At 40.1% G+C, this 23,693-nt stretch overlaps 1 non-coding gene across 1 annotated transcript; it reads right to left on the minus strand.

Moving 5' to 3' along the window:
* Positions 1-661: 661 nt before the first annotated feature.
* On the minus strand, positions 662-769 carry LOC130978884 (small nucleolar RNA R71). Its single transcript, XR_009086492.1, has one exon. It is a non-coding gene; the product is annotated as a small nucleolar RNA R71 (small nucleolar RNA).
* Positions 770-23,693: the final 22,924 nt, after the last annotated feature.

Here is a 23,693-nt window from a genome sequence, read left to right on the forward strand (position 1 = left end):
ATCCGATTAAGTTCGAATTCTTCTACCTCTTCCTTCTAATTTTCTTCTTCTCTGACACCTCAAGAAATCTCTATACTGTGACATAGAGGATTCCACATTTTCTTGTTCTCTTCTCTTTCATATGAGCAGGAACAAAGACAAAGGCATTCTTGTTGAAGCTGACCCTGAACCTGAAAGGACCTTGAAGCGAAAGCTAAGAGAAGCTAAGGCACAACTCTCTGTAGAGGACCTAACAGAAATCTTAAAAGAAGAAGACATGGCAGCCGAAAACAACAATAATGCAAACAATGCAAGGAAGGTGCTGGGTGACTTTACTGCACCTACTCCCGACTTTTATGGGAGAAGCATCTCTATCCCTGCCATTGGAGCAAACAACTTTGAGCTTAAGCCTCAATTAGTTTCTCTAATGCAACAGAACTGCAAGTTCCATGGACTTCCATTGGAAGATCCTCATCAGTTCTTAGCTGAATTCTTGCAAATCTGTGACACTGTCAAGACTAATGGGGTTGACCCTGAGGTCTACAGACTTATGCTATTCCCTTTTGCTGTAAGAGACAGAGCTAGAATATGGTTGGACTTACAACCGAAAGACAGCCTGAACTCTTGGGAAAAGCTAGTCAATGCCTTCTTGGCAAAGTTCTTTCCACCTCAAAAATTGAGTAAGCTTAGAGTGGAAGTCCAAACCTTCAGACAGAAGGAAGGTGAATCCCTCTATGAAGCTTGGGAAAGATACAAACAATTGATCAGAAAATGTCCTTCTGACATGCTTTCTGAATGGAGCATCATAGGTATTTTCTATGATGGTCTGTCTGAACTATCCAAGATATCTTTGGATAGCTCTGCTGGAGGATCTCTTCATCTGAAGAAGACGCCTGCAGAAGCTCAAGAACTAATTGAAATGGTTGCAAATAACCAATTCATGTACACTTCTGAAAGGAATCCTGTGAACAATGGTACTAATCAGAAGAAAGGAGTTCTTGAGATTGATACTCTGAATGCCATTCTGGCTCAGAACAAAATATTGACTCAGCAAGTCAATTTGATTTCTCAAAGTCTATCTGGAATGCAAAATGCACCAAGCAGTACTAAGGATGCTTCATCTGAAGAAGAAGCTTATGATCTTGAGAACCCTTCAATGGAAGAGGTGAATTACATGGGAGAACCCTATAGAAACACCTATAATTCTTCATGGAGAAATCATCCAAATTTCTTATGGAAGGATCAAGAGAGACCTCAACAAGGTTTCAATAACAATAATGGTGGAAGAAACAGGTTTAGCAATGGCAAGCCTTTTCCATCATCTTCTCAGCAACAGACAGAGAATTCTAAGCAGAGCCACTCTGACTTAGCAACCATGGTCTCTGATCTAATCAAAACCACTCAAAGTTTCATGACTGAAACAAGGTCCTCCATTAGAAATTTGGAGGCACAAATGGGACAGCTGAGCAAGAAAGTTACTGAACTCCCTCCTAGTACTCTTCCAAGCAATACAGAAGAAAATCCAAAAGGAGAGTGCAAGGCCATCAACATGGCCGAATTTGGAGAGGAAGGAGAGGAAGTGAACGCCACTGAGGAAGACCTCAATGGGCGTGCACTGACCTCCACTGAGTTCCCCAATGAGGAACCATGGGAATCTAAGGCTCAAAATGAGACCATAGAGATTCCATTGGACTTACTTCTGCCTTTCATGAGCTCTGATGAGTATTCCTCCTCTGAAGAGGATGAGTATGTCACTGAAGAACAAGTTGCTAAATACCTTGGAGCAATCATGAAGCTAAATGACAAGTTATTTGGAAATGAGACTTGGGAGAACAAACCTCCTTTGCTCACCAAAGAACTGGATGACTTGTCTAGGCAGAAATTACCTCAAAAGAGACAAGATCCTGGGAAGTTTTCAATACCTTGTACCATAGGCACCATGACCTTCAAGAAGGCTCTGTGTGACTTAGGGTCAAGTGTAAACCTCATGCCTCTCTCTGTAATGGAGAAGCTAGGGATCTTTGAAGTGCAAGCTGCAAGAATCTCACTAGAGATGGCAGACAATTCAAGAAAACAAGCTTATGGACTTGTATAGGATGTTCTGGTGAAAATTGAAGACCATTACATCCCTACTGATTTCATAGTCCTAGAGACTGGGAAATGCATGGATGAATCCATCATCCTTGGCAAACCCTTCCTAGCCACAGCAAAGGCTGTGATTGATGTTGATAGAGGTGAACTGATCATTCAAGTGAATAAGGAATCCTTTGTGTTTAAGGCTCAAGGATATCCCTATGTCACCATGGAGAGGAAGCATGAAGAGCTTCTCTCAAAACAGAGTCAAACAAAGCCCCCACAGTCAAACTCTAAGTTTGGTGTTGGGAGGCCACAACCAAACTCTAAGTTTGGTGTTGAACCCCCACATTCAAACTCTAAGTTTGGTGTTGGGAGGTTCCAACATTGCTCTGAGTATCTGTGAGGCTCTATGAGAGCCCTCTGTCAAGCTACTGACATTAAAGAAGCGCTTGTTGGGAGGCAACCCAATGTTATATTTTATCTATTTTCTTTTGTTATTTTATGTTTTCTGTAGGTTAATGATCATGAGAAGTCACAAAATCAATTGAAAAAGCAAAAACAGAATGAAAAACAGGAAGAAAAATAGCACACCCTGGAGGAAGAACCTACTGGCGTTTAAACGCCAGTGAGGCTAGCAGGTGGGCGTTTAACGCCCAGTCTGGCACCATTCTGGGCGTTTAACGCCAGAAAGGGGCACCAGACTGGCGTTAAACGCCAGGAAAGGGCAAGAACTTGGCGTTAAATGCCAGAAATGCGCACCAGCCCGGCGTTTAACGCCAGAATTGGCTCAAAACGCATTTTTGCATGCCATTTGGTGCAGGGATGACTTTTCCTTGACAACTCAGGATCTGTGGACCCCACAGGATCCCCACCAACCCCACCACCCTCTCTCTTCTTCACCCATTCACCAATCACCTCAACCACTCTTCCCCAAAAACCCCTCACCTATCAAATCCCATCTTTCTCTTCACCACTCACATCTATCCTTCATAAAACCCCACCTACCTCACCATTCAAATTCAAACCACTTTCCCTCCCAATCCCACCCATAATGGCCGAACCCTACCCCTCTCTCCACCCCTATATAAACCCATCTTCACTCCCTCATTTTCACACACCCTAAACACCACTTCTCCCCTTTGGCCGAACCATAAGCCCTCTCCATCTCCTCTATTTCTTCTTCTTCTACTCTCTTCTTTCTTCTTTTGCTCGAGGACGAGCAAACCTTTTAAGTTTGGTGTGGTAAAAGCATTGCTTTTTGTTTTTCCATAACCATTTATGGCATCCAAGGCCGGAGAAACCTCTAGAAAGAGGAAAGGGAAGGCAAAAGCTTCCACCTCCGAGTCATGGGAGATGGAGAGATTCATCTCAAGGGTGCATCAAGACCACTTCTATGAAGTTGTGGCCTTGAAGAAGGTGATCCCCGAGGTCCCTTTCAAACTCAAAAAGAGTGAATATCCGGAGATCCGACATGAGATTCGAAGAAGAGGTTGGGAAGTTCTTACCAACCCCATTCAACAAGTCGGAATCTTAATGGTTCAAGAGTTCTATGCCAATGCATGGATCACCAAGAGCCATGATCAAAGTGTGAACCCAAACCCAAAGAATTGGCTTACAATGGTTCGGGGGAAATACTTAGATTTTAGTCCGAAAAATGTGAGGTTGGCATTCAACTTGCCCATGATGCAAGGAGATGAACATCCTTACACAAGAAGGGTCAACTTTGATCAAAGGTTGGACCAAGTCCTCACTGACATTTGTGAAGAGGACGCCCAATGGAAGAGAGATTCAAGAGGGAAGCCGGTTCAATTGAGAAGGCATGACCTCAAGCCCGTGGCTAGAGAATGGTTGGAGTTTATCCAACACTCAATCATTCCCACTAGCAACCGGTCCGAAGTTACTCTAGACCGAGCCATCATGATCCATAGCATCATGATTGGAGAAGAAGTAGAAGTTCATGAGGTTATAGCCCAAGGACTCTATAAGGTGGCGGACAAGTCCTCTACCTTGGCAAGGTTAGCCTTTCCTCATCTTATTTGTCACCTCTGTTATTCAGTTGGAGTGGACATAGAAGGAGACATCCTCATTGATGAGGATAAGCCCATCACTAAGAAAAGGATGGAGCAAACAAGAGACCCCTCTCATCATGAGATCCCTGAGATGCCTCAAGGGATGCACTTTCCTCCACAAGACTATTGGGAGCAACTGAACACCTCCCTAGGAGAATTGAGTTCCAACATGGGACAACTAAGGGTGGAACACCAAGAACACTCCATTCTCCTCCATGAAATTAGAGAAGATCAAAGAATCATGAGAGAGGAGCAACAAAGACAAGGAAGAGACATTGAGGAGCTCAAGCACTCCATAAGACCTTCAAGAGGAAGAACAAGCCGCCATCACTGAGGTGGACCCGTTCTTTAATCTCCTTGTTCTTTATTTTCTTGTTTTTTTTTTCGAATTCTATGCTTATGTGTATCCATGTTTGTGTCTTATGATCATTAGTGTCTTAGTGTCTATGCCTTAAAGTTATGAATGTCCTATGAATCCATCACCTTTCTTAAATGAAAACTGTTTTTATCACAAAAGAACAAGAAGTACAGGATTTCGAATTCATCTTTAAAACTAGCTTAATTAGTTTGATGTGGTGATAATACTTTTTGTTTTCTGAATGTATGATTAAACAGTGCATATGTCTTTTGAATTTGTGGTTCATGAATGTTGGCTCTTGAAAGAATGATGAAAAAAGAGACATGTTACTGAGGATCTGAAAAATCATAAAAATGATTCTTGAAGCAAGAAAAAGCAGTGAATACAAAAAAAAAGAAAAAAAAAGAAGAACGAAAAAAAGAGAAAGAGAAAGGGAGAAAGAGAAAAAGAAAGAAAAAGAAAGAAATAAAGTTGTGATCCAAGGCAAAAAGAGTGTGGTTAAGAACCCTGGACACCTCTAATTGGGGACTCTAGCAAAGCTGAGTCACAATCTGAAAAGGTTCACCCAATTATGTGTCTGTGGCATGTATGTATCCGGTGGTAATACTGGAAGACAGAGTGCTTTGGGCCACGGCCAAGACTCAATAAGTAGCTGTGTTCAAGAATCATCATACTTAACTAGGAGAATCAATAACACTATCTGGATTCTGAGTTCCTAAAGAAGCCTATCATTCTGAATTTCAAAGGATAAAGTGAGATGCCAAAACTGTTCGGAGGCAAAAAGCTACTAGTCCCGCTCATCTAATTTGGAGCTAAGTTTCATTGATAATTTGGAGTCTATAGTATATTCTCTTCTTTTTATCTTATTTTCAGTTGCTTGAGGACAAGGAACAATTTAAGTTTGGTGTTGTGATGAGCGGATAATTTGTACACTTTTTGGCATTGTTTTTAGTATGTTTTTAGTATATTTGGTTGAGTTTTTAGTATATTTTTATTAGTTTTTAGTTAAAATTCACTTTTCTGGACTTTACTATGAGTTTGTGTGTTTTTCTGTGGATTCAGGTATTTTCTGGCTGAAATTGAGGGACCTGAGCAAAAATCTGATTCAGAGACTGAAAAGGACTGCAGATGCTGTTGGATTCTGACCTCCCTGCACTCGAAGTGGATTTTCTGGAGCTACAGAAGCCCAATTGGCACGCTCTCAACGGCGTTGGAAAGTAGACATCTTGGGCTTTCCAGAAATATATGATAGTTCATACTTTGCCCAAGATTTGATGGCCCAAACCGGCGTTCAAAGTCACCTTCAGATTTCCCAGCGTTAAACGCCGGAATTGGCACCAAAGTGGGAGTTAAACGCCCAAACTGGCACAGAAGCTGGCGTTTAACTCCAAGAGAAGTCTCTACACGAAAATGCTTCAATGCTCAGCCCAAGCACACACCAAGTGGGCCCGGAAGTGGATTTTTATGTCATTTACTCATCTTTGTAATTCTTAAGCTACTAGTTCCCTATAAATAGGACCTTTTACTATTGTATTTTCATCTTTTGATCACTTTAGATCTCTAGATCATCTTTGGACATCTAGTTCTTAGATCATTTGGGGGCTGGCCTCTCGGCCATGCCTAGACCTTGTTCTTATGTATTTTCAACGGTGGAGTTTCTATACACCATAGATTAAGGTGTGGAGCTCTGCTGTACCTCGAGTATTAATGCAATTACTATTGTTCTTCTATTCAATTCAGCTTGTTCTTGTTCCAAGATATCACTTGTTCTTCAACTTGATGAATGTGATGATCCGTGACACTCATCATCATTCTCACCTATGAACGTGTGACTGACAACCACCTCCGTTCTACCTTAGATTGGGTGAATATCTCTTGGATTCCTGATACACGATGCATGGTTGATCGCCTGACAACCGAGCGCTCACCTGACAAATGAGCCAGCCATTCCGTGAGATCAGAGTCTTCGTGGTATAGGCAAGAACTGATGGCGGCATTCAAGAGAATCCGGAAGGTCTAAACCTTGTCTGTGGTATTCTGAGTAGGATTTAATGATTGAATGACTGTGACGTGCTTCAAACTCCTGAGGGCGGGGCGTTAGTGACAGACGCAAAAGAATCACTGGATTCTATTCTGGCCTGATTGAGAACCGACAGATGGATAGCCGTGCCGTGACAGGGTGCGTTGAACATTTCCACTGAGAGGATGGGAGGTAGCCACTGACAACGGTGAAACCCTTGCATAAGCTTGCCATGGAAAGGAGTAAGAAGGATTGGATGAAGACAGTAGGAAAGCAGAGAGACGGAAGGGACAAAGCATCTCCATTCGCTTATCTGAAGTTCTTACCAATGAATTGCATAAGTATCTCTATCTTTATCTTTATGTTTCATTCATCATCTATACCCATTTGAGTCTGCCTGACTAAGATTTACAAGGTGACCATAGCTTGCTTCATACCAACAATCTCTGTGGGATCGACCCTTACTCGCGTAAGGTTTATTACTTGGACGACCCAGTACACTTGCTGGTTAGTTGTGCGAAGTTGTAGTGATCACAATTTCGTGCACCAAGCACAAAGATGAGAGAATTCGGAGCCAAGAGAACGAAGAAATCGTAGTGAAAACAGAAATACTAGGGGAATTGTTGAGAAAATTCAAAATGAAACAAAGAGGGAAACGGTAAAGGGCAAAGGTTTTAATGAGTCTTTAAAACCCTTGCACGTTTCCAAGGTAAGAAGCACAAAGAACGAAACACGCACTGACATTAAAGAGGAGAGAGAAAAAAAATGCTCCGCATTCAAACAGCTATGCAAAAGGAGATCAACAATGCTCGAACTCGACTTTACCTAAAAGGGACAAAAGTCTAAAAGGACACGACCTCAAAGGAAAGATCGAGCTCATGCAGGGGCATTGTTCATGCCCTGGGTCGAGTTGTACGACCAGGGATGACTGAAGACAAGTCAACCGACCTGTTCAGATCAGGATTACCCGAGGTCTTTATAAAAGAGGTTGGCTAAACCGCTACAGAGGCCCAAGGAGGCCCAAACAGAGGAACACGACCCAAATCTAAAGGCAGCCCAAAGCCTAGAAAGATAAGGGCGGCTCCTTAAAGATAAGAAGACTTCACACAAAAGATAAGATAAGATAACTATCTTATCTCAAGGGAAGATCATTCCACACCATTATAAATATACTGGAGCACCCAGGTTTAACTCATACTCTGATTCTACTAAAAACCTGCTTAATACCCTTGCTAACTTAAGCATCGGAGTCCCTTGCAGGTACCACCACCCTCCGATGAGGAAGGATCAGCACCATCTCCAAGTCCAACAAGTCGGACACGGCGGTGCCGGCCACCATCATCAAGTCAGACATAACCGCTCCGACCAGTACAGAAGATCTCGTCCGAGATCGACCTACAGTTTTAGGTAACCCTCGGAACAAGAATCTTTTGGGCAAGCCTTGTTGAAGTTGGTGTAATCAGTGCACATCCGCCACTTCCCATTTGACTTTTTCACCAAGACGACATTGGCTATCCATAGTGGGTACTTGACTTCTCTGATAAATCCTGCCTCTAGTAGAGCTTGTACCTGGTCTTCCACAGCTTGGGATCTTTTTGGTTCGAGCTTTCTATGCCTCTGCTGTACTGGCCGAGATCTTGGATATACTGTCAGCTTGTGGCACATTAGCTTGGGGTCTATGCCCGGCATGTCTGCGGCCTTCCATGCGAAGAGGTCGTCATTATCTTTTAAGAACTGTATGAGGGACTTTTTTACTTCTCCCTTTAGGATTGCACCGATATTGGTCATTTTATCTGGGACATCTCCGATCTGGACTTTTTCTATCTCACCTTCAGGTTGTGGATGGAGTTCTTCTCGACCTCGAATTCCCCCTAGTTCGATGGTGTGGATTTCTTCTCCTTTGCCTCTAAGGTTCAGGCTTTCGTTGTAACAGCAGTGTGCTGTTTTCTGGTCTTCTTTTATCGTAGCGATCCCTTCTGTAGTTGGGAACTTCATGCATAGATGTGGAGTCGAGACTACTGCCCTGAGCTGATTTAGCGTTGTCCGACCTATTAAGGCATTGTAGGCTGAGCTCATGTCGACCACAATGTAGTCTATGTTGAGTGTACTTGACCTGTCTCCCTTTCCAAAGGTTATGTGTAGCGAGATGTATCCAAGTGGTTTGATCGGAGTGTCTCCTAATCCGAATAGGCTATTCGGATATGCTCTGAGTTCTTTTTCTTCCAGGCCGAGTTTGTCGAATACGGTTTTAAACAAGATGTCAGCCGAACTTCCTTGGTCCACCAGTGTGCGGTGGAGGTTTGCGTTGGCCAATATGATAGTGATGACCATGGGATCGTCGTGTCCCGAGATGATGCCAGCTGCGTCCTCTTTTGTGAAAGTAATAGTGGGAAGGTCGGGTGCTCCTTCTCCTCCCTTGACGTGATATACCTCTTTAAGGTGTCTTTTGTGAGATGATTTGGAGATTCCCCCTCCCTCAAATCCTCCATGTATGATGTGAACATGTCTCTTTGGGGTACGAGGTGGTCGTTCTGTTCGTCCGACCTCTTCGTCTCTTCTTCTCTTTCTGGGCTCATCTGTCTTGCTGGCTAGATACCGATCTAGTCTTCATTCTCTTACCAATTTTTCTATGACATTCTTCAAGTCAAAGCACTCGTTGGTGGGATGTCCATAGATTCGATGGTATTCACAGTATTCCGTCCGATTTCCTCCTCCCTTTTTGTTTTTAAGTGGACGAGGTGGTGGGATCTTTTCAGTGTGGCATACTTCTCGGTAGACTTCCACGAGAGACACCCGGAGAGGGTGTAATTGTGGTATTTCTTAATCTTCTCTCCATGCTAATCTTCTTTCTTCTTGTACTCTTTATCCTTATCTCGAGAGGAGTAAAAGGATCCAGATTTTGAGGTCTCTTCTAGTCGACGGTTTTTTTCCATGTTGATGTACTTCTCCGCTCGTTCTTGTACTTCATTCAGAGATGTGGGATGTTTTCTTGATATGGAGTGACTAAAAGGTCCCTCACGTTGGCCGTTGATGAGACCCATATTGGCTGCTTCAGTTGGCAGACTTTGTATATCCAGACATGCTTTGTTGAATCTTTCCATATAGTTGCGAAGACTTTCCCGATCTCCTTGCTTGATCCCTAACAAGCTTGAGGCATGCTTGGCTTTGTCCTTCTGGATGGAGAACCTGGCGAGGAATTTCTTGACTAGGTCGTCAAAACTTGTAATGGATCTTGGTGGCAAACTGTCAAACCACTTGATTGCTGTTTTTGTTAAGGTAGTGGGGAAGGCTTTGCATCGTATTGCATCTGAGGCACCGGTGAGATACATTCTTCTTCTGAAATTACTGAGATGATGGCTTGGATCTGATGTGCCGTTGTACGGGGTCATGTTGGGTGCTTTGAAGTCCTTTGGGACTTTGGTCTTCATAATTTCTTTGGTAAATGGGTTTTGATCTTTGCGGGGGTTATCATCGTGATTGGATCGAGTAGTCTTGGCTTTTAGATCTGCTTCAAGTTGTAATAGTTTGCCTTCCAACTCTTTACGTTGCCTAGTTTTCCTTCTGAGATCCTTCTCGGCTTCTCGTTGATGCTTGGCCTCTTTTTCGAGTTGTTTGAGGCGTTCTTGTTGAGCCTGAAGTGCCTCTAGGATTTCTGCGTTTGGTGGACTCTTATCTTTGTTTTGTTGAGGAGTATCCTTTGGTGTGGCATTCGTGTTCTTGTGCGGCGTCTTATTCTTTAGATCAGAATCGTGGTCGTTGTCAAGGTTGTCTGCCATGATGATGGGATGACTTCCAGGGTCCCCGGCAACGGCGCCAATGTTCCAAGGTTTACCTGAAACGGTAGGTCGATCTCGGATGAGATCTTCTGTACTGGTCGGAGCTATTACGCCCAACTTGATGATGGTGGCTGGACCGTCGTGTCTGACTTGTTTGAACTTGGTGGTGGTGCTGATCCTTCGTCACCAGAGGGTGAGGGTACCTGCAAGGGACTCCGATGCTTAAGTTAGCAAGGGTATTAAATAGGTTTTTAGTGGAATCAAAGTGTGAGTTATACCTGGGTTCTCCAGTGTATTTATAATGGTGTGGAGTGACCTTTCTGGAGATAAGATAGTTATCTTATCTTATCTTTGAGTGGAGTAATCTTATCTTTAAGGGAACTGCCCCTTATCTTTTTAGGCTTGGGCTGCCTTTAGATTTGGGTCGTGTTCCTCTGTTTGGACCTTCTTGGGCCTCTGTAGCGGTTTGACCGACCTCTTTTATGAAGAGGTCGGATAATCCTGGTCTGAACAGGTCGGTTGATTTGTCTTCAGTTAGCTCAGGTCGTACAGCTCGACCCAGGACATGAACAAGTATGATGGGTGAACTTAACTTTTTTCTTGGGCTTTAAATTAAACAAACTTCAAATGAAACTTTTATTCACTAAGAAACGTATGCCAAGGAACTAGTTAAGAAGTTTGGTATGAAAAATACCAAACCCATGGACACTCCCATGCACCCTAACTCAAAGTTAGAAAAGGATGAAACTGAGAAAGATGTTGATGAGACTAGGTATAAGGCATGATAGGTTCTCTCATGTATCTCACATTCTCTATACCTGATATTGTGCAAAGTGTTGGAGTTTGTTCTAGATTCCAATCACAACCTAAAGAATCACATCTTTCTACAGTAAAAAGAATAATTAGATATGTACATGGCACGTCTAACTATGGTTTATGGTATCTTAGGTCTGATAAATTTTCTATAATTGGATACTGTGATGCAGATTTTACTGGTGATAAAGTGGATAAGAGAAGTACTCCTGGTATATGTTATTTTTTGGGCAGTTCATTAAATGTATGGTCAAGTAAGAAGTAGTCGACAGTGGCTCTCTCCACTGCAGAAGCCAAATACATTGCTGTATCTTCTTGCTGTTCCTAATTGTTGTGGTTGAAAACACAATTAGCTGAGTATAAATTGAATGCTGATAATATTCCCTTGTTTTGTGATAATATGAGTGCCATTAATATTTCTAAAAATTCTATTTTGCACTCTAGAACAAAACACATTGAAATGAGATTTCACTCAATTAGGGAACATGTTCAAAAAGAAAATATAAGCATTCAATTTGTTAAATTAGAGGAACAATTGGCTGATATATTCACTAATCCTCTGGTCAAAGACAGGTTTTGTAAATTAAGGACAAGTTTAGGCATTCTGAGTTATGATTTTTTGTTTTAATTGTGCAAATGTCTTGTTTGAGAGTTTTGTTTTGCAGGTCAAAGAGACATTTGTTGGATAAAAAATGAGTGATTTGATTTTTGAAACGTAGAAAAGGACATGGACCATGCTTGAATCTTATTACACATGTGGTTACTTGTGTTTTCTAAAACTCTCTTTTTGGTCCATACAAGTTTTTACCAAGGATACTTTAATTTTTTAATAGCTCTATTTGGTACTGGGTGTACTATTTTGCTACATATATGATGTTGTTTTCTTTGAAACATTACCTTCATTTGCTTTCAAGTTTATTTCCAAAATGTTTCAAGAATGCAACATTTGGTTTTCACATGCCTCTAACATATTGTTTTGCAGGTTTTGTTCTATGTTTTGTTTTTATCCACCTTGATATATATATATATATATATATATATATATATATATAAGGCTTGATAAAGCATAAGGCTTACTGAGATTATTGGATATTAGTTTTGATTAGTTTTGTGTTTGTGAGATATTTTGTATTTGTGAAATGAACTTGTTTGACTTGTGTTTGTGAACTGAACTTTGTTGACTTTAAGTCATTTAAACTTTATGTTGTGCTGGTGAATTGTTGCTTACATACTGCCATACAAGACTATTTTAAATAGTTTGCAATATTTGCTTGTATGGATTATTATGCTTTTGTGCAACCATAGAATTCTAGATAAGCATGTATATACATTGGATAATTTTGTTGGCATTATTGGTTGTATTCTCAAGTTAAGTCATAAGCACACATTAAGGAGAAGCTACCATAATGAAAAAGAGGGGGAGCACATTATGTTAATCTAGTATCATCAAAGGGAAGTCTCTAAACATTTTTCTATTTCAGTTTCTTTGATTATTACCTGGTACACGAAATTGTGATCATCAATGGCGCCATCAACATGGTACGCTCAATTGCAATCTCAACTCTTTATCACAACTTCTCACTACTAACCAGCAAGTGTATTGGGTCGTCCAAGTAATAAACCTTACGCGAGTAAGGGTCGATCCCATAGAGATTGTTGGTATGAAGCAAGCTATGGTCACCTTGTAAATCTTAGTCAGGCAAACTCAAATGGTTATGGAGAATATATGAATAAAACATAAAGATAAAGATAGAGATACTTATGCAATTCATTGGTGGGAATTTCAGATAAGCATATGGAGATGCTTTGTCCCTTCCGTCTCTCTGCTTTCCTACTGTCTTCCTCCAATCCTTCTTACTCCTTTCCATGGCAAGCTGTATGTAGGGCATCACCGTTGTCAGTGGCTACAGTCCCGTCCTCTCAGTGAAAATGTTCAACGCACCCTGTCACGGCACGGCTAATCATCTGTCGGTTCTCAATCAGGTTGGAGTAGAATCCATTGATTCTTTTGCGTCTGTCACTAACGCCCAGCCTTCAGGAGTTTGAAGCTCGTCACAGTCATTCAATCATTGAATCCTACTCAGAATACCATAGATAAGGTTTAGACCTTCCGGATTCTCTTGAATGCCGCCATCAATTCTAGCTTATACCACGAAGATTCCGGTTAAGAAATCCAAGAGATAAACACTCGAGCCTTGTTTGCTTGTAGAACGGAGGTGGTTGTCAGGCACGCGTTCATAAGTGAGAATGATGATGAGTGTCACATAATCATCACATTCATCATGTTCTTGGGTGCAAATGAGTATCTTAGAACAAGAATAAGATGAATTGAATAGAAGAACAATAGTAATTGCATTAATACTCGAGGTACAGCAGAGCTCCACACCTTAATCTATGGTGTGTAGAAACTCCACCGTTGAAAATACATAAGAACAAGGTCTAGGCATGGCCGTGAGGCCAGCCCCCAAATGTGATCTAAGATCTAAAGTGATCAAAAGATGAAAATACAATAGCAAAAGGTCCTACTTATAGAGAACTAGTAGCTTAAGGTTTACAAAGATGAGTAAATGACATAAAAATCCACTTCCGGGCCCACTTGGTGTGTGCTTGGGCTGAGCATTGAAGCATTTTCGTGTAGAGACTCTTCTTGGAGTTAAACGCCAGCTTTTATGCCAGTTTGGGCGTTTAACTCCCATTCTTGTGCCAGTTCCGGCGTTTAACGCCGGGCAGTTTTGAGCTGATTTGGAACGCCGGTTTGGGCCATCAAATCTCGGGCAAAGTATGGACTATTATACATTTCTGGAAAGCCCAGGATGTCGACTTTCCAACACCGTTGAGAGCGCACCAATTGGGCTTCTGTAGCTCCAGAAAGTCCACTTCGAGTGCAGGGAGGTCAGAATCCAACAGCATCTGTAGTCCTTTTCAGCCTCTGAATCAGGTTTTTACTCAGGTCCCTCAATTTCAGCCAGAAAATACCTGAAATCATAGAAAAACACACAAACTCATAGTAAAGTCAAGAAAAGTGAATTTTAACTAAAAACTAATAAAAATATACTAAAAACTAACTAAAACATACTAAAAACATACTAAAAACAATGCCAAAAAGCGTATAAATTATCCGCTCATCATTACCTCATATATAATGTTTGTCATCAAGGGGAGATTGTTGAGTTTGGAAAATTAATAATATTGATGATGACAAACATTTGGTATTTGGGTTGAAAGTCCAATTGTATTTATGATTAGTGTGTTTAGTGTGTTGAAAATTAATCAAATCACACTAGCCCAACAAACTAATGAAGTCCACTAACGGTCCAGATTCAAAAAATGAGTGGCTGAGTTTACATCACATAACAAGCACTTATATCATCATGCCAAATCCAAAGAAAGAGTGGTTGGCTCCATCAGAAACAAAAGAATGAAACCAAGTTGGCCCAAAAACTCCTAAGCCCAACTTATAATCCAAACCCATCCTTTCACTAACTTGGTTGTTGGTGGACGAAATTGTGATAAAAAATATTGGCTCTTTGGTATGTGCATTTATTAACTCAGCACTTTCTTTCCACAACTCCGTTCAACTAACCAGCAAGTGTACTGGGTCGTCCAAGTAATAAACCTTACGTGAGTAAGGGTCGATCCCACAGAGATTGTTGGTATAAAGCAAGCTATGGTCATCTTGTAAATCTCAGTCAGGCGGATTCAAATATAATTGGATTAGATATTTAAAAGATAAATAAAATAGGATAGAAATACTTATGTAAATTAATGGTGGGAATTTCAGATAGGCGTATGGAGATGCTGTGCTCCTTCTGAATCTCTGCTTTCCTACTTCTTCCTTCTAGTTTTACATCACTCCTGTCTATGGCAAGCTGTATGTAGGGCATCACCGTTGTCAATGGCTACATCCCATCCTCTCAGTGAAAAGGGTCCAAATGCTCTGTCACAGCACGGGTAATCTTCTGTCGGTTCTCAATCAGGTTGGAATAGAATCTAGTGATTCTTTTGCGTCTGTCACTAACTCCCAGCCATCAGGAGTTTGAAGCTCGTCACGGTCATTCAATCCCGAAATCCTACTCGGAATACCACAGACAAGGTTAGACTTTCCGGATTCCCATGAATGCCGCCATCAATTCTAGCTTATACCACGAAGATTCTGATTAAGGAATCCAAGAGATATGCGCCCGGTCTAAGGTAGAACGGAAGTGGTTGTCAATCACGCGCGTTCATAGGTGAGAATGATGATGAGTGTCACGGATCATCACATTCGTCATGTTGAAGTGCAACGAATATCTTAGAAGAGGAATAAATGAAATTTAAAGGAAAAGAGTAGTAATTGCATTAAAACTTGAGGTACAACAGAGCTCCACACCCTTAATCTATGGTGTGTAGAAACTCCACCGTTGAAAATACATAGGTGAAAGGTTCAGGCATGGCCAAATGGCCAGCCCCCAAGATCTGAGAACTGAACGTCCAAAGATGTCTAATACAATAGTAAGTTATCCTATTTATATTAGACTAGCTACTAGGGTTTACAATAGTAAGTATTTGATGCGTAAATCCACTTCCGGGGCCCACTTGGTGTATGTTTGGGCTGAGCTTGATCTATCCATGAGCTGAGGCTTTTTTTGGAGTTGAACGCCAAGTTGTAACGTGTTTTGGGCGTTCAACTCCGGTTCGTGATGTGTTTCTGGCGTTTGACTCCAGACAGCAGCATGGAACTGGCGTTGAGCGCCAGTTTACGTCATCAATTCCCGAATAAAGTATGGACTATTATATATTGCTGAAAAAATCTGAATGTCTAATTTCCAACTCCATTGAGAGCGCGCCATTTGGAGTTCTGTAGCTCCAAAAAATCCATTTCGAGTGTAGGAAGGTCAGATTCCAACAGCATCAGCAGTCCTTTGTCAGCCTCCTATCAGAGTTTTGCTCAGGTCCCTCAATTTCAGCCAGAAATTACCTGAAATCACAGAAAAACACACAAACTCATAGTAAAGTCCATAAATGTGAATTTAACATAAAAACTAATGAAAACATCCCTAAAAGTAGCTTGAACTTACTAAAAACTACCTAAAAACAATGCCAAAAAGCGTATAAATTATCCGCTCATCACAACACCAAACTTAAATTGTTGCTTGTCCCCAAGCAACTGAAAATCAAATAGGATAAAAAGAAGAGAATATACTATAAATTCCAAAATATCAATGAATATTAATTCTAATTAGATGAGCGGGACTTGTAGCTTTTTGCCTCTGAACAGTTTTGGCATCTCACTTTTTCCTTTGAAGTCCAGAATGATTGGCTTCTCTAGGAACTTAGAATTTTGGATAGTGTTATTGATTTTCCTAATTAAGTATGTTGATTCTTGAACATAGCTACTTTTATGAGTCTTGGCCGTGGCCCTAAGCACTTTGTTTTCCAGTATTACCACCGGATACATAAATGCCACAGACACATGACTGGGTGAACCTTTTCAGATTGTGACTCAGCTTTGCTAGAGTCCCCAGTTAGATGTGTCCAGAGCTCTTAAGCACACTCTTTTTGCTTTGGATCGCGACTTTAACCACTCAGTCTCAAGCTTTTCACTTGGACCTTCATGACACAAGCACATGGTTAGGGACAGCTTAATTTAGCCGCTTAGGCCTGGATTTTAATTCTTTGGGCCCTCCTATCCATTGATGCTCAAAGCCTTGGATCCTTTTTTTACCCTTGCCTTTTGGTTTTAAGGGCTATTGGCTTTTTCTGCTTGCTTTTTCTTTTTCTTTAAATTTTTTTTCGTTACTTTTTTTTTCGCTACTTTTTTTTCGCAAGCTTTTGTTTTTCACTGCTTTTTCTTGCTTCAAGAATCAATTTCATGATTTTTCAGATTATCAATAACATTTCTCTTTGTTCATCATTCTTTCAAGAGCCAACAACTTTAACATTCATAAACAACAAGATCAAAAATATGCACTGTTCAAGCATTCATTCAGAAAACAAAAAGTATTGTCACCACATCAATATAGTTAAACTAAATTCAAGGATAAATTCGAAATTCATGTACTTCTTATTCTTTTGAATTAGAAACATTTTTTTCATTTAAGAGAGGTGAAGGATTCATGGAATTATTCATAACCTTAAGACATAGTTACTAAACACTAATGATCATGAAGTAGAGACACAAAACATAGATGAACTTATAACATAAAAACCGAAAAGCAGAAAAATAAGAACAAGGAATGAATCCACCTTAGTGGCGTCTTCTTCTTGAAGGACCAACAATGTCCTTAAGCTCTTCTATGTCCTTTCCTTGCCTTTGTTACTCCTCCCTCATTGCTCTTTGATCTTCTCTAATTTCATGGAGAATGATGGAGTGCTCTTGATGTTCCACCCTTAATTGTTCCACATTGTAACTCAAATCTTCTAGGGAAGTGTTGAGTTGTTCCCAATAGTTGTTGGGAGGAAAGTGCATCCCCTGAGGCATCTCAGGGATTTCTTGATGATGAGCTTCCTCATGCATCTCTTGAGATCCGTGGAGGGTCTCTCTTGTTTGCTCCATCCTCTTCTTGGTGATGGGCTTATACTCTTCAATGAGGATGTCTCCTTCTATGATAACTCCAGCTGAGTAGCATAGATGGCAAATAAGATAAGGAAAAGCTAGCCTTGCCGTGGTGGAGGACTTGTCGGCTATTTTGTAGAATTCAAAAGAGATAACTTCATGAACTTCTACTTCCTCTCCAATCATGATGCTATGAACCATGATGGCCCGATCCACAGTAACTTCGGATCGGTTGCTAGTAGGAATGATGGAGCGTTGGATGAACTCCAACCATCCTCTAGCTACAGGCTTGAGGTCCAGTCTTCTCAGTTGAACTGGCTTGCCTTTGGAGTCTCTTTTCCATTGAGCTCCTTCCACACATATGTCCATAAGGACTTGGTCCAACCTTTGATCAAAGTTGACCCTTCTAGTGTAGGGGCGTTCATCTCCTTGTATCATGGGCAAGTTGAATGCTAACCTTACATTTTTCGGACTAAAATCTAAGTATTTTCCCCGAACCAATGTAAGATAATTCTTTGGATTTGGGTTCATACTTTGATCATGGTTCCTAGTGATTCATGCATTGGTATAGAACTCTTGAACCATTAAGATTCCAACTTGTTGAATGGGGTTGGTTAGAACTTCCCAACCTCTTCTTCGGATCTCATGTCGGATCTCCGGATACTCATTTTTCTTGAGCTTGAAAGGGACCTCAGGGATCACCTTCTTCTTTGCCACAACATCATAGAAGTGGTCTTGGTGGGTTTTGGAGATGAATCTTTCCATCTCCCATGACTCGGAGGTGGAAGCTTTTATCTTCCCTTTCCCTTTTCTAGAGGATTCTACGGCCTTAGGTGCAATTAATGGTAATGGAAAAACAAAAAGCTTATGCTTTTACCACACCAAACTTAAAATATTGCTCGCCCTCGAGCAAGAGAAGAAAGAAGAGAAGAAGAAGAAGAGAAAATATGGAGGAGAGTGAGGGAAGGTGTTTTCGGCCAAGGTATAGAAGAGGGGGTTGTGTTGTGTGAAAATGAAGTAGAATAGAGGGGTTTATATAGGGAGGGGGAGAGGGTAGGTTTGGCCATTTTAGGGTGGGTTTGGTGGGAAAGAATTTTGAATTTTGAAGGTAGGTGGGGTTTATAGGGAAGAGTGGATGGATGTGAGTGGTGAAGGGGCTAATTGGGAAGAGAGATTGAGGTGATTGGTGAAGGGTTTTTGGGGAAGTGTGTTATAGGATTATTAGGAGGTAAGGTGGGAATATGTTATATGGGAATCCTGTGGGGTCCACAGATCCTGAGATGATCCTGTGGGGTCCACAGATCCTGAGGTGTCAAGGATTTACATCCCTGCACCAATTAGGCATGTAAAATGCCTTAGCACACCATTCTGGCGTTTAAACACCGAAGTGATGCACGTTCTGGGCGTTCAACGCCCAGATGCAGCATGATTCTGGCGTTCAGCGCCAGCTTTTCTCAAGGCATATTCTTGGCGTCCAAACGCCAGGATGTTGCTTGTTTCTGGCGTTCAGCGCCAGATCCATGCTCTGTTCTAGCGTTGAACGCCAGCCAGATGCACCTTACTGGCGTTTAGACGCCAGTAAGTCTTTCCTCCAGGGTGTGATTTTTCTTCTGCTGTTTTTGATTCTGTTTTTAATTTTTGTATTTTTTCGTGACTCCACATGATCATGAACCTAATAAAACATGAAATAACAATAAAATAAAATTAAAATTAGATAAATAAAAATTGAGTTGCCTCCCAATAAGCGCTCTTTTAATGTCACTAGCTTGACAGTGGGCTCTCATGGAGCCTCACAGATATTCAAAGCATGATGAGGGCCTCCAAACACCAAACTTAGAGTTTGACTGTGGGGGCTCTTTTTGACTCTGTACTGAGAGAAGCTTTTCATGCTTCCTCTCCATGGTTGCAGAGGAAGGTCCTTGAGCTTTAAACACAAGGTAGTCCCCATTCAATTGAAGGACTAATTCTCCTCTGTTAACATCAATCACAGCTTCTGCTGTGGCTAGAAAGGGTCTTCCAAGGATGATGCATTCATCTTCTTCCTTCCTAGTGTCTAAGATTATGAAATCAGCAGGGATGTAAAGGCCTTCAACCTTTACTAACACATCCTCTAATAATCCATAAGCTTGTCTTACTGACTTATCTACCAATTGTAATGAGAATAAGGCAGGCTGTACCTCAATGATCCCTAGTTTCTCCATTACAGAGAGTGGCATAAGATTTATGCCTGACCCCAGGTCACACAGAGCCATGTTAAAGGTCATGGTGCCTATGGTACATGGTATTAAGAATTTACCAGGATCTTGTCTCTTTTGAGGTAAAGTTTTCTGAATCCACATATCTAGTTCACTAATGAGCAAGGAAGGTTCTCCTTCCCAAGTCTCATTACCAAACAACTTGGCATTCAGCTTCATGATAGCTCCTAGATATTGAGCAACTTGCTCTCCAGTCACATCTTCATCCTCTTCAGAGGAAGAATAGTCTTCAGAGCTCATGAATGGCAGAAGGAGATTTAGTGGAATCTCTATGGTCTCTATATGAGCCTCAGATTCCTTTAGGTCCTCAATAGGGAACTCCTTCTTGTTTGAGAGACGTCTCAAGAGGTCTTCCTCACTAGGATTTTCGCCCTTCTCCTCCCTTGTGCATTCGGCCATATTGATTACATCAATGGCCTTGCACTCTCCTTTTGGATTCTCTTCTGTATTGCTTGGGAGAATGCTGGGAGGAGTTTCAATGACTTTCTTACTCAGCTGGCCCACTTGTGCCTCCAGATTTCTAATGGAGGATCTTGTCTCACTCATGAAACTTAAAGTGGCCTTTGACAGATCAGAGACTAAGTTTGCTAAATTAGAGGGGCTCTACTCAGAGTTCTCTGTCTGTTGCTGAGAAGATGATGGATAAGGCTTGATATTATTGAGCCTATTTCTTCCACCATTATTAAAGCCTTGTTTAGGCTTTTGTTGATCCTTCCATGAGAAATTTTGATGATTTCTCCATGATGAATTATAGATGTTTCCATAAGGTTCACCCATGTAATTAATCTCTGCCATTGCAGGGTTTTCAGGATCATAAGCTTCTTCAGAAGCTGCCTCTTTAGTACTGTTGGATGCATTTTGCCATCCATTCAGACTTTGAGAGATCATGTTGACTTGATGAGTCAACACTTTGTTCTGAGCCAATATGGCATTCAGAGCATCAATTTCAAGAACTCCCTTCCTCTGAGGCGTCCCACTATTCACGGAATTCCTCTCAGAAGTGTACATGAATTGGTTATTTGCAACCATGTCAATAAGTTCTTGAGCTTCTGCAGGCGTTTTCTTTAGGTGAATGGATCCACCTGCAGAATGGTCCAACGACATCTTGGAAAACTCAGATAGACCATAATAGAATATATCTAATATGGTCCATTCTGAAAACATGTCAGAAGGACACTTTTTGGTCATCTGCTTGTATTTTTCCCAAGCTTCATAGAGGGATTCACCATCTTTTTGCTTGAAGGTCTGAACATCCACTCTAAGCTTGCTCAGCTTTTGAGGAGGAAAGAATTTATCCAAGAAGGCCGTGACCTGCTTATCCCAGGAGTCCAGGCTATCTTTAGGTTTTGAGTCCAACCATGTTCTGGCTCTGTCTCTTACAGCAAAAGGGAAAAGCATGAGCCTATAGACTTCAGGATCTACTCTATTCGTCTTAACAGTCTCACAAATCTGTAAGAACTCGGTTAAAAACTGATAAGGATCTTCAGATGGAAGTCCATGAAACTTGCAGTTCTGTTGCATTAAAGCAACTAATTGAGGTTTCAGCTCAAAATTGTTTGCTCCAATGGCAGGAATGGAGATGCTTCTTCCATCAAACTTGGACACTGGTTTAGTGAAATCACCAAGCATCCTCCTTGCATTATTGTTGTTGGGTTCGGCTGCCATCTCTTTCTCTTGTTTGAAAAATTCAGAAAGGTTGCCTTTGGATTGTTGTAATTTAGCTTCTCTTAGTTTCCTCTTCAGAGTCCTTTCAGGTTCAGGATCAGCTTCAACAAGAGTGTCTTTTTCCTTGTTCCTGCTCATATAGGGAAGAAGAGAACAAGAAAAGAAAGAGGAATCCTCTATGTCACAGTAAAGAGGATCCTTATTATTAGTAGAAGAAGAAAGGGAAGAAGAGTGGGTAAGGATAAAAGTAGTGATTTGAGATGAAGAGAGGTGAAGAGAAGTTTTAGTAAATAAATAAATAGAAGGAGAGGAGAGATAGAATTCGAAAATTAATTTTAAAAAGAAGTTAATAATTTCGAAAATTAGAGATAACATAGAATTAAAATTAAAATTTAAAACAATTAATTAATTAAAAAGAAATTTTGAAAAAGAGGGAGGTATTTTCGAAAATTAGAGAGGAAAAAGTAGTTAGGTGGTTTTGAAAAAGATAAGAAACAAACAAAAAGTCAAAGAGTTAATTGAAAAAGATATTAAAGTCAAATTTGAAAAGATAAGAAGATAAGAAGTTAGATAAGATATTTTGAAATCAAATTTTTGAAAAAGATAAAATTTTGAAAAAGATACGATAAAAGATAAGATTTTTAAGAAAAAGATATTTTGAAAAAGATTTAATTTTTAAAATTAAAATTAATTACTTAACTAACAAGAAACTAAAAGATAAGATTCTAGAATTTAAAGATTGAACCTTTCTTAACAAGAAAGTAACAATCTTCAAATTTTTGAATCAATCACATTAATTGTTAGCATAATTTTCGAAAATAAAGATAAAACTTAAGAAAAAGATTTTTGAAAAATATTTTAAAGAATTTTCGAAAATTAATAAGAAAAAAAGGAAAAGATTTAATTTTTGAAAAAGTTTTGAAAAGATAAGATTTTTAAAATTGAAAATTTGAGTTGACTTGTAAGAAACAACTAATTTTTAAAAATTTTTGACCAAGTCAACCCAAAATTTCGAAATTTTGAGAGAAATAAGGAAAATATATTTTTTTTTTATTTTTCAATTTTTAATGATGAGAGAGAAAAACACAAAAATGACCCAAAACATGAAAATTTTGGATCAAAACACAAGATGCATGCAAGAACACTATGAATGTCAAGATGAACACCAAGAACACTTTGAAGATCATGATGAACATCAAGAACATATTTTTGAAAAATTTTTGATGCAAAGAAAACATGCAAGACACCAAACTTAGAGATCTTTAATGCATGGACTCTAACAAACGAAAAATGCATATGAAAAACAACAAACAACACAAAACAAGAAAACATCAAGATCAAACAAGAAGACTTACCAAGAACAACTTGAAGATCATGAAGAACACCATGAATGCATGAATTTTCGAAAAATGCATAATAATTTTTAAAACATGCAATTGACACCAAACTTAAAAATTGACTCAAGACTCAAACAAGAACACAAAATATTTTTGGTTTTTATGATTTTGTGATTTTTTTGTATTTTTATTATTTTTTTTCGAAAATTAATTTTTTTTAGAAAAACGAAAAATAAAGAAAAATTTTTTGAAAGATTTTTGAAAACTTTTTTGAAAAGAAAATAAAAAGAAAATTACCTAATCTGAGCAACAAGATGAACCGTCAGTTGTCCATACTCGAACAATCCCCGGCAACGGCGCCAAAAACTTGGTGGACGAAATTGTGATCAACAATATTGGCTCTTTGGTATGTGCATTTATTAACTCAGCACTTTCTTTCCACAACTCCGTTCAACTAACTAGCAAGTGTACTGGGTCGTCCAAGTAATAAACCTTACGTGAGTAAGGGTCGATCCCACAGAGATTGTTGGTATAAAGTAAGCTATGGTCATCTTGTAAATCTCAGTCAGATGGATTCAAATATAATTGGATTAGATATTTAAAAGATAAATAAAATAGGATAGAAATACTTATATAAATTAATGGTGGGAATTTCAGATAGGCGTATGGAGATGCTGTGCTCCTTCTGAATCTCTGCTTTCCTACTTCTTCCTTCTAGTTTTACATCACTCCTTTCTATGGCAAGCTGTATGTAGGGCATCACCGTTGTCAATGGCTACATCCCATCCTCTCAGTGAAAAGGGTCCAAAT

The sequence above is a fragment of the Arachis stenosperma genome, chromosome 4 (genome assembly GCF_014773155.1).
Source record: "Arachis stenosperma cultivar V10309 chromosome 4, arast.V10309.gnm1.PFL2, whole genome shotgun sequence".
Taxonomy (NCBI): domain Eukaryota; kingdom Viridiplantae; phylum Streptophyta; class Magnoliopsida; order Fabales; family Fabaceae; genus Arachis; species Arachis stenosperma.